This window comes from Arvicanthis niloticus, chromosome 5, assembly GCF_011762505.2.
Source record: "Arvicanthis niloticus isolate mArvNil1 chromosome 5, mArvNil1.pat.X, whole genome shotgun sequence".
Taxonomy (NCBI): Eukaryota; Metazoa; Chordata; class Mammalia; order Rodentia; family Muridae; genus Arvicanthis; species Arvicanthis niloticus.
The window spans coordinates 21,343,676-21,354,255 of record NC_047662.1 but is presented as its reverse complement, the minus strand read 5'-3'; the positions used below and the strand labels follow the sequence as shown (position 1 = coordinate 21,354,255).

Sequence of the window (10,580 nt, the reverse complement as noted above, 5' to 3'; positions counted from 1 at the left end):
GCATTTCACTGAGAATTTTCGGAGGGATAGTTCATTATCGTTATGGTGAGAAGCATGGCAGCAGGCAGGCTGACGTGTGCTGGAACAGTAGCTGAGAGCTTGCATCTTATCCAGGGTAGAAAGAGAGCAGGGCTGGGTCTGCTGTAGGCTTTTGAAACCTCCATCTCCCATCCCAAGGCACACCTCCCCCAACAAAGCCACATCTCCTAATCCTTGCTAAACCATTCACTAACTGGGACCCAAACACTCATGTGAGCCCATGGGGGCCGTTTTCATTTAAGACTCTGCAGGGATCAAAGCTGTTCCTCAGTTCCTTTCTTGTTGCTATGACAGAATACTCTGACAAAAGCAGCTTGAGGGAGGAGGGCTTATTTTGGCTCACAGTTTAAAGGTAAGAACATCATGGCTGGGAAATCAAGGCGGATGGTCTTAATGTGTCTACAAGAAGCAGAAAGTAATTGTCTTAGTTAGGGTTTCGTTACTGTGAAGAGACACCATGACCAAGGCAACTCATATAAAGGAAAATGTTTAATTGGGGCTGGCTTATGGGTTCAGAGGTTCAGTCCATTATCATCAAGGTGGGAGCACGGCAGCGTCCAGGCAGGTATGGTGCAAGAGGAGCTGAGAGTTCTTCATCTAGATCTGCAGGCAGTAGAAGGGGATTGTGTTTCACATTGGGTGTAGTTTGAGCATAGGAGACATCAAAGCCCACCCCCACAGTGACACACTTCCTCCAACAAGGCCACACCTCCTAATAGTGCCAATCCATATGGCTAGGTATCCATATGCAAGAGTCTATGGGGCCATTCCTGTGCAAACCACCACAGTAACGAATGCTTATGTTCAATTCACTCTTTTCCTCTGTGTGTGTGTGTGTGTGTGTGTGTGTACATGTGTGTCTCTATCTGTGTGCCATGTGTGTGTTTTCAGTCTGCAGAGGACAGAAGAGGACATCAGATCCTTGAGAGCTGGAGGTTATGAGCCACCTGAGGAAGGCGTGGGAACCAAATTGGATCCTCCCGGAGCAGCCAGCACTCGTAAGCACAGAGCTGTCTCTCCAGGCCACCCCACTTAGCACTTGTCTTTGTCTTAGCATGAAAAGCTTAATGCAGCTGAGCATATAATTGGCATTCCTTGATTCTTGGCGTTCCTCTGGAACCGCCCTCAGCCACATCTGCCCTGTCACTTACAGAGACTCAGGAGCAACCACACCCAGTTTTAGTCAATGTTGTCACCATAGTTACCAAATGCTACAGTGACCTGATCTGCCATCATCTTACCAGTCATGGCATGCCACTCTGGTCAGATAGTAACTGTGGTGACACAGCATGTCACAGATAACCATTGTCCATCAGCCCCAACAAGGATGTCATCAGAGCATTAGTCAAGACGTGTGGGCAGCCTGTGTTTGTTTTGTTTTGTTTTTTGTTTTTGAGACAAGGTTTCTCTGTAACAACCCTAGCTATCCTGGAAGTCACAAGGTAGACTAGGCTGGCCTCAAAGTCACGGAAATCAGCCTGCCTCTGCCCCCGCCTCCGCCTCCGCCTCTCTGCCTCTCTGCCTCTCTGCCTCTCTGCCTCTCTGCCTCTCTGCCTCTCTGCCTCTCTGCCTCTCCGCCTCTCCGCCTCTCTGCCTCTCCGCCTCTCCGCCTCTCCGCCTCTCTGCCTCTCTGCCTCTCTGCCTCTCTGCCTCTCTGCCTCTCTGCCTCTCTGCCTCTCTGCCTCTCTGCCTCTCTGCCTCTCTGCCTCTGCCTCCCGAGTGCAGAGATTAAAATCATTTGCTACCATGGATGACATCAAAGATCACGTGCTCGAGAAGTCAAAAGAACATCCTCTAGTCCAGACTAGAACCTACAGAACCTACAAGAGCGGGAGATTTGGGAAAGATCAGTTTCTGGGACTCAGCAGAGCATGTGAGACCCATTTTATAGGCAAGGAAAATAAGACTGATGCCGCATGCCTTTTGGCAAACAGGCCCAGAGCAGCTGCTGTGTGTACCTGCCCACACGTCTGTGTGTGTGTGTGTGTGTGTGTGTGTGTGTGTGTGTGCGCGCGCGCGCGCGCACATATGCATTGGTGTTGGAGATAAACCTCCTCTCCTGAAAGATCCAGCAGGCAGCTGAGGCAAATGCTCTCACAGCCTCGTTTCCATGCCTACAACAGGCCACTCTGCATTCCTGCTCACATTAGAGCCAGATGGAAGGATCACACGGGAGCCTGCAGAGCCCTTGTGAGCGGAGGCTTCTTTATCAGAGGCTGTGTGGTTCTTCTCACTGTTGTGATTGGATGGCTGGGAGAAACAGAAGGAAGACTGCCATCAGCCTGAGGCTTCACCAGTTCTGTCCTTCATGGTGCTGAGAGTGAGCTCAGGGTGGAATGGGAGAGAAATGGAGTGGGCTAGCCCATGTCAGGACAGGAAGGAGAGAGACAAGCCCTTGCTAGGTTTGTCACCCTTATTCCATTTGGACCCTTAGCCAATGGGATGAGATTCAGGATGGCTCTCCCCACTAGCTAACTCTTTTTCTGGACACATCCTCAAAGACACACCCAAAGTGTACTTCACAAATCTGGATGCTACTCCCCGCTACCAGGATGGCAGTCGAGATTAACCATCCTAGGCTGGGGAGGTGCTTACTTGGTAAAGTGCTTGCCACACAGGCTCAAAGGCCTGCACCACACAAATGCCAGGCTGGAAAATCTAGTCTCTCACTGAGCATCTGAATAACTCCAGAGGATACCAGAGCAGGAAATACACCAGGCTTCCCACAGTCCTTGCCAGGAAGTGTGTTTTTAAAAAATGTACACGGTTGCTCACACTTGTGATCTTGGCATTTATTTAAATGGACTTGTACATTTCTGCCTGCTATAGCTATAAGCTCCTGTGCTTCCTGGAAGCAAATGTGAATGTTTGTGGGGGGTGATTATTATCCTAGACCTCAAGAGTGACAACAAATGGAAATTGTTTGAGGTTTTAGGTTCTTTGTTTTTGTCTCCTGGCTTTTCAAGACAAGGTTTTTCTGTGTAGCCCTGGCTGTCCTGGAACTCTCTCAGTAGATCTGGCTGGCCTCAAACTCACAGAGATCCACCTGCCTCTACCTCCTGAGTGCCAGGATTAAAGGTGTCACCGTGCCCAGTGCAGACAGGGTCTTAGGCTGGCTCTGGCCTCCTGTCATCATGCATTCCATTTTCCCATTGCTGGGGTCACAAGCATGTGCCACTACGCCCAGCCTGATTTGTTTTTTCCCCCAAATAAGAGGAAGCCAGGCACTGTGGGTGGTACCCGCCTGGGAGAGAAGCCGAGGAGGGAGACCCACTTGAACCCAGAAGTTCTGGTACAGCCTGAGCAATATAGCAAGACTATGTCTCAAGAAACAATAAACGGTTAACAGCAAGTGACTCACCTACTTAGCCAGCCAGCTGCTCACCTCCTTTATGAGACAGGGTCTCATATAGCTCAAGCTGTCATCAAACTTGGGCTGTATGGGAGGTTGGCCTTGAACCACTGATCCTCCTACCTCCGCCTCCTGACTGCTGGATTTACAACCCTTCCAAAATTTACATAGAAGCTGGTGTGTCTTAGCACAGCTGATTTGGGGAAAGGCAATTTTGGCATTTTCTAGTAGAGTGGTATGACACTCATATACTGTGATGCAGGACACCAAACCAGAAAAATGTCCTAGGCGATGCATGCATAGTGTGCCAAGGAATATATACAAAAGCACTCAGAGCTGGTCTGGCTGGCACACGCCTTGAATCCCAGCACCCAGGATGCAGAGGCAGGTGGCACTGTGAGTTCGAGGCCAGCCTGGTCTAACAGAGTGAGTCCCTGAACAACATAATGAGAGATCTGTCTCAGAGAGAAAGAGAAGAGAGAGAGAGAGAGAGAGAGAGAGAGAGAGAGAGAGAGAGAGAGAGAACTTAAGAATACACGAGCACCAGAAGCAATCCTAAAGCCCATCAAGAAGCAGGTGGGATGGCTCAGTGGGAAAGGGAGCTTGTTGGAACCACATAGCTGAAAGAGAACTGACTTCCTCATGTTCTCTCTCCTGCACACAATTTAAATGTAAAAACAAAGAATTTCAAAGTCTATCACTAGTAAAGTGCATAGACACTTTTTTTCCTTTTTTTTGTTTTGTTTTGTTTTTTTGTTTTGTTTTGTTTTGTTTTGTTTTGTTGAGACAGGGTTTCTCTGTGTATCTCTGGCTGTCCTGGAACTCACTCTGTAGACCAGGCTGGCCTTGAACTCAGAAATCCACCTACCTCTGCCTCCCAAGTGCTGAGATTAAAGGTGTGCCTCACCACTGCCCGGCTAGACACATTTCTTTACAAAATATCTACTTGTATTTGTAACTATGTGTGTGGGGGTATGTGCCCACCAGTGCAGGTTCCCATGAGTGCAGGTGCCCACCTGTGAGGAGCTGCATTTGCCATTAAAAGATGGTGCAGGCTTCTGCTTCCTGGTTCTTCACGGAAGCTTTACTTGAGAATGCGCCTGCGCATGGCGCAAAAACCGAGTATGACAATTGGATGAAAGATTTGAGCCAATGAGGGATCTGCACGTCTCCCAAAGCTCTATTTAAGCAGCGGGCTTTCTGAGCTCGGCGTCCTTCCCTCCACCTTACCATCCTGAGAGCTGTTCAATAAATGCTGTCAGAAGAATCCTGAGTGTGGCGTGCTCCTTATCGGCGAGGCTGTGCGCTACATTTGGTGCCAAAACCCGGGTGGAGCCGAACATCTCGGGGTTTTGACCAGTCGTGAAGGACCCTGTTGGCTCGCAGAGGATTCAGAACTGACGGCGAGGAGAGTCTAGACGCTTTTCTGCAAGGAATTCCAGTAAGCGGGATACAGTGGAAGACACCCTGCGCTGGAGAACCAGTCGACTGACGGAGCTGGTTGAATTCAGAAGTGAAACAAAGGTGATTGCATAGTAACAAAAACGGGGCAAGAAATAAGTAATAGAAACAGATGAAAAAAGTTTTAAAGATGCAAGGAGTAAATTGCAGGCTGCTCTGAGTCAAGAGAGCCAAACAGATAAATAAAGGTTATAATAATGAAAATGGGGCAATAAATAAGTGAGTAAAAACAGATGAAAAAGGCTTTAAAGACGCGAGGAATAAATAGAAGGCTGCTCTAGACAGAGAGCTAAGCAAAATGATAATGTTAATTGATTTAACTTTCAAAATGGGTGTGATTCTGAGTTGTATAATATTTTTCTGGATAAAAACTCAATGTAAAGGTTTTTCTGGTTACTGGCTTAAGGAAAGGTTAATTTGGAAAAAAGGTTTTTCTATGAGTTTTCTGATGAGGTCATTAAGGTAGTAGTTATGTCTTCCAGAATTATATGGATCAGACATGACAGAGGTAGGCCTCCAGAACACTAGATTTCAGAGAATCAAAATAATTATCTTGATACTAAACCTTGTTTTGAGATTTGTATATTGCAGAATACACAGCTTTGGAGAATGAATCTTATCACCTGCATGTTCACTGATGCCCTGGACTTCCAGCTGGATGCAGTTAAGACAGATTTCAGATGCTTATCAATTTGCCCTTCCCCTCATTCCTCTTCTAAAAGTCAACGCCCATGTTCAGCTTGAAGAAGTTAATGAAGAGTCGGCGCCCCAATACCCTGGACTTGGGGACTGAGGTGGTTAATATTAGGCTGTCTTTATCTGTATAATGGTTACTAAGCTGATGCAAAATTCAAGGATTTCATTGGTATAAATTTATGGGTACAAGGCTTAGACCTTTCACTTCTCCAACAGGGGAAGTTGTGTGTTGCCTTAAAGAGTGTTGCTTTTATATCAACGGTTTAGTCAAAAGCCTATAACAGCTGAAGCACACTCTGATAAATATATTGTTTATCCCACATAGCTTGTTTTGCTGTTTAGTGACCTCAGCTGTATGGTGCACGTGGTAAAGTGTTTTCACCTGTGTTCTCCTGCTTGTGTATATAAATACCTTCATTCAATATGAAAATTTTACTCGGGTAGCTAACCTTTCAAGAATCTTATCTCAGCAGCTATTGCAGAATTGGACGGCTGATTTTGATGAGACCATGCGACGATTGCGGATTGCTATCGTCCAGATCAATTCTACTCGCTTGGATTTCTCCCTGACCCAGGGACTCCTCATGGATCTCTTCAGTCTTTTCTTACTTTAAGGAATGGGTGGGGGTAGGGTTATTTGGCTGCATGATCTTTGGGGAAGTGCTGCTTACCCTCTGGTTGCTCTGCAAATTCAAACATTGCTTGCCGTGGAGCAGGGAACATCCCCTCAAGCCTGGTCGAATCTGCTTAAACAATGAGACACCATCACTTAACAGGATATCCTGAGGGCTCGTGTTCCCATTGCACCAGGTATCCTAGTGGTGGTCCTCCACACTTCCCGGGGCTCAGGTTCCCATTGCACGGGATAAAAGGTGTGGAGGGTCTCGTACTGTTTAACTGCCTTGAACGCCTATCGGTAGAACGGTGGGCTAGATCGGCAACCTAACAGCCCTCGATTGTTGTTGCAGTTTAATAAGGAAGGGGGAGATGTGAGGAGCCGCATTTGCCATTAAAAGATGGCGCAGGCTTCTGCTTCCTGGTTCTTCACGGAAGCTTTACTTGAGAATGCGCCTGCGCATGGCGCAAAAACCGAGTATGACAATTGGATGAAAGATTTGAGCCAATGAGGGATCTGCACGTCTCCCAAAGCTCTATTTAAGCAGCGGGCTTTCTGAGCTCGGCGTCCTTCCCTCCACCTTACCATCCTGAGAGCTGTTCAATAAATGCTGTCAGAAGAATCCTGAGTGTGGCGTGCTCCTTATCGGTGAGGTTGTGCGCTACACCCACCAGTGCAGATGCCTGCCCAGGAGTCTAGGTGCCCACCAGAAGAAGCTGTGGGAGCTGGAGTTACTTGCTGTTATGAGCTGCTGGGAACTGAACTTGGGTCCTCTGCAAAAGCAGAACACAGAACAAGCCCTTAACCCCTGGGCCATCTCTTCAGCCCCAATGGGGTGCTTTGTTGAAAAAATTATTTTCCGTTTGTGAAGGCACACGTGGAAGTCAGAGGAAAGATTTAGGAAGTTTGTTCTCCCCTCCTACAGTGCTGACCATGGTTGCTCTTGTTTCTGCTTCGTGGTTTACTCCAAGCTAACTGTCCTGGTAGCTTCTAGCAAATTCTCTGGTCCCACCTGGAATTACAGACACATCTGCTTGCTTATTTATTTATTTATATTTACTTTTGTGAATTCTGGACATCAAACTTAGGTCTTCTATCTTGTGTGTCAAAGTCAGAGCCAGCCCCGCAGCTCTGAGTTGGCTTTGTAATTACACCAGGGAATAGTGAGCAGCAGTGAAAATAGGTAAACTATTCTTCCCAACAACACAGACTGGTAAGAGCCTAGCACACAGCAAAAAAGCAAAGCCCAAAACATCTGGGGTGACTTATTTATATAAAGTTTGAAACCAGAAGAATCTAAATTATACTGTAGAGCATGGATGTTCTATGAAGACCCATGAAGCTGTACCAGTGGGTAGAGACTACTGTAAAGACCACAAGAATGATTCCCTTAGGAGGAACTAAGGCATGTGACAGAGACACAGGGACACCTGAGCTGCCAGCAATCTGCCGTGCCTCGAGCTGGTGCATACAGGACAGGTGTTTATTTCATAATTACACATCATACCACATGTTTCTGTCTTATGCGCCTTTCTCTACATGAGTTATATTCCACAGTCAAGTTTTTAAATGTTTTCTTGGAGACAAGTGCTTACTCTGGCTGGGCGGTGGTGGCTCACGCCTTTAATCCCAGCGCTTGGGAGGTGGAGGCAGGCAGATTTCTGAGTTCGAGGCTAGCCTGGTCTACAAAGTGAGTTCCAGGAGAGCCAGGACTACACAGAGAAACCCTGTCTCAAAAAACCAAAAAAAAAAAAAAAAAAAAAAAAAAAAAAGTGCTTACTCTATACCCATCTCAAAGTCCAGCCTCAACATCTTGGATGCTCTGATCACAGGTGTGCGTCGCCACACAGCACTAACCCACCACTCACTTTGTCTTCTGCATTAATTTTTTTTTTCTGTTGCTGTGACAAAATACCACGACCCAAAGCAACTTACAGAAGAGTTTATTTGGGCATATGGTTCTGTGGGGATAGGAGTCCATCATAGTGGGTGGGGAGGCATGGCGGCAAGCGGTAGGCATGTCAACAGGAGCAGGAAGCTACTTTAGACAAAGCACAACAGAGGACAGGATACAATGCGCTGATAAACACTGAAAGCCCACCCCCAGTGACATATTTCCTCTAGTAAGGTCCCACCTCCTAAAGGTCTCACCACCTTCCCAAACAGCACCAGCAATGGGGAACCAAGTGCTTAAACATTCCAGTCTTTGAGGGACAGTTCTTATTCAGATCATAAATGTTTCCAATCATTCCCTTAAAGGGACAACAGGACCAGACTTTTAACAAATGTTAGATCTGTCCCCTGCACTCAAGATGCTGTACTTTTTTTTTTTTTCTTTTAAAGATAGCTTCACAGTGTAACCCAGGCTATCCTGGGACTTACTATACAGCCCAGGGTGGCCTTTATCTCATGACAATCTTCCAACTTTAGCCTTCTGAGTGCTGGCATTATGGGCATGCAATACCATGCAGAGATAATATCCTTTACTAATATAATAAACTGGTGCCAGGCATATGATCTCAGAAACAGAAGCAGAAGGATTCTAAGTTCAAGGCTACCCTGGACTTCACAGCACGACCCGTCTCAAATAAAAATAATGGTAAGAGGCAACTGGTGAGCATTCCGTTTCCCTGAGTACTGGGAACCACCAGCAAAATGATTTAACCCAGAGACCAGAGTTTGTGGGGGGGCCATAGTTTGACATCGGTTGGTCAGAAGTGGATATGGCAATCCACCTGTTGGCATCCTCAGTTAGAAACCTGTGAGGCTCAGCCTGAACCTCCGGGATGTTACACCACCTGCAGGTGGGTCACGCCAGAATTGGATTGAATTAAAGGACATGTGGCTGGTGTCTGCTCTGAACATAGCAGGTCTGTCTTGCTTTGCGTTAATGTAGGGCAACACAGACTGGAGAGATGGCTCAAGCTAACGGCACATGCTCCTCATGCAGAGGCCCTGGGTAAGGTTCCCAGTGGTGGCTCAGAACTGTAACTCCAGTTCCAGGTCTGACTCACTTCTTCTGGTCCCTGAGGTACTTAGGACATATGTATGGTGCCCATACATATGCAAACACTCATATACATTTTTAAAGAAATACACACATACACACACACACACACACACACACACACACACAATGTAGCTGTCTTCAGACACACCAGAATAGGGTATTGGATCTCATTACAGATGGTTGTGAGCTACCACGTGGTTGCTGGGAATTGAACTCAGGACCTCTGCAAGAGCAGCCAGTGCCTCTTAACTGCTGAGCCATCTCTCCAGCCCCCCCACTCATACACATTTCAAAATAAAAGTCAGGGAGCAGTTGCACATGCCTGTGATCCCAACACATAGAAGGCAGAGGCAGACAGATCTCTGTGAGTCTGTGTCCAGCCTGGTCTACAGAGCTGTAGAGGGCTAGAGGTCCTCGTGCACACAGACAAGCTCAAGGGGAACCAGGAAGGTTAAGCACATGGGCTTGTCTCTTCAGAGGAAGATGGCTACCTGTCCTTCCCCTGGAATGCTGGCAAAGGATGGAGTTTATAATCTGGTGACGCTTTGCTACCTATAGGGCCAGGCTTCACCCAAACGCCCCAGAATTGTTATGTTGGTTTAGCCCAGACTCCCATCCCCCATTATGGAGCATTGTTCCTCCATAAAGCCATCCTTAGGAGACACACCTCTTGTGCTTCCCAGCAGCCTGAGTGACTTCTGTGTTGTCTCAGGGCCAGGCCACTCCTGATGCCCACAGACATGGAGTTTACCTCAGTCATCCTCCCTAGACCCTTACCTTGGGCATTGTATCTCAGTCCACAGAACCCATCTTTATGGAAGAAGCCATCTGTACTTTCCAGAGTTTCTTTTTTTCTTCTTTTCTTTTCTTTCTTTCTTTCTTTTTTTTTTTTTTGTTTTTTTTGTTTTTGTTTTGGTTTTGGTTTTGGTTTTGGTTGGTTGGTTTTTGAGACAGGGTTTCTCTGTGTAGCCCTGGCTGTCCTGGAACTCACTCTGTAGACCAGGCTGGCCTCGAACTCGAATTTACCTGCCTCTGCCTCCCAAGTGCTGGGATTAAAGGCATGTGCCACCACTGCCTCACCTTTGCAGAGTTTCAATGTAAACAGGCCTTAAGCTTTGATGTACACTCAGGAATTGAGTTAATTGTCATCAGAAAACTTTTTTTCCAAAATTGTGCTAGGCTTAAATACTGCTAAATTAAACCACCTGGCGTCAGACTCCAGACGTCTGAACTGAACTGAGATTCATGCTTGCCTTTTCTCCAATTGTTTTGTTGCCAGCCATGATGCTTTCAGGAAGGGGGGATGGAGGGGGGTTTACTAACACACAGCGAGTGCAAGGCTAGCCAGAAGATACAGAGTGAGACCCTTTCTCAAAAATACAAAACTAAGAAAATTAAAAACAAAA

General features: G+C 46.8%; 2 long non-coding RNA genes across 2 annotated transcripts; one reads left to right on the top strand and one right to left on the bottom strand.

Annotated features, from left to right (window-relative positions):
- Window positions 1-532: 532 nt before the first annotated feature.
- Window positions 533-4,470, bottom strand: LOC143442328 (uncharacterized). Its single transcript, XR_013110402.1, has 3 exons — window positions 4,408-4,470; window positions 2,185-2,289; window positions 533-642 (listed from the first exon to the last, which is right to left on the bottom strand). It is a non-coding gene; the product is annotated as an uncharacterized LOC143442328 (long non-coding RNA).
- LOC143442327 (uncharacterized) lies at window positions 864-6,786 on the top strand. Its single transcript, XR_013110401.1, has 2 exons — window positions 864-4,915; window positions 5,444-6,786. It is a non-coding gene; the product is annotated as an uncharacterized LOC143442327 (long non-coding RNA).
- Window positions 6,787-10,580: the final 3,794 nt, after the last annotated feature.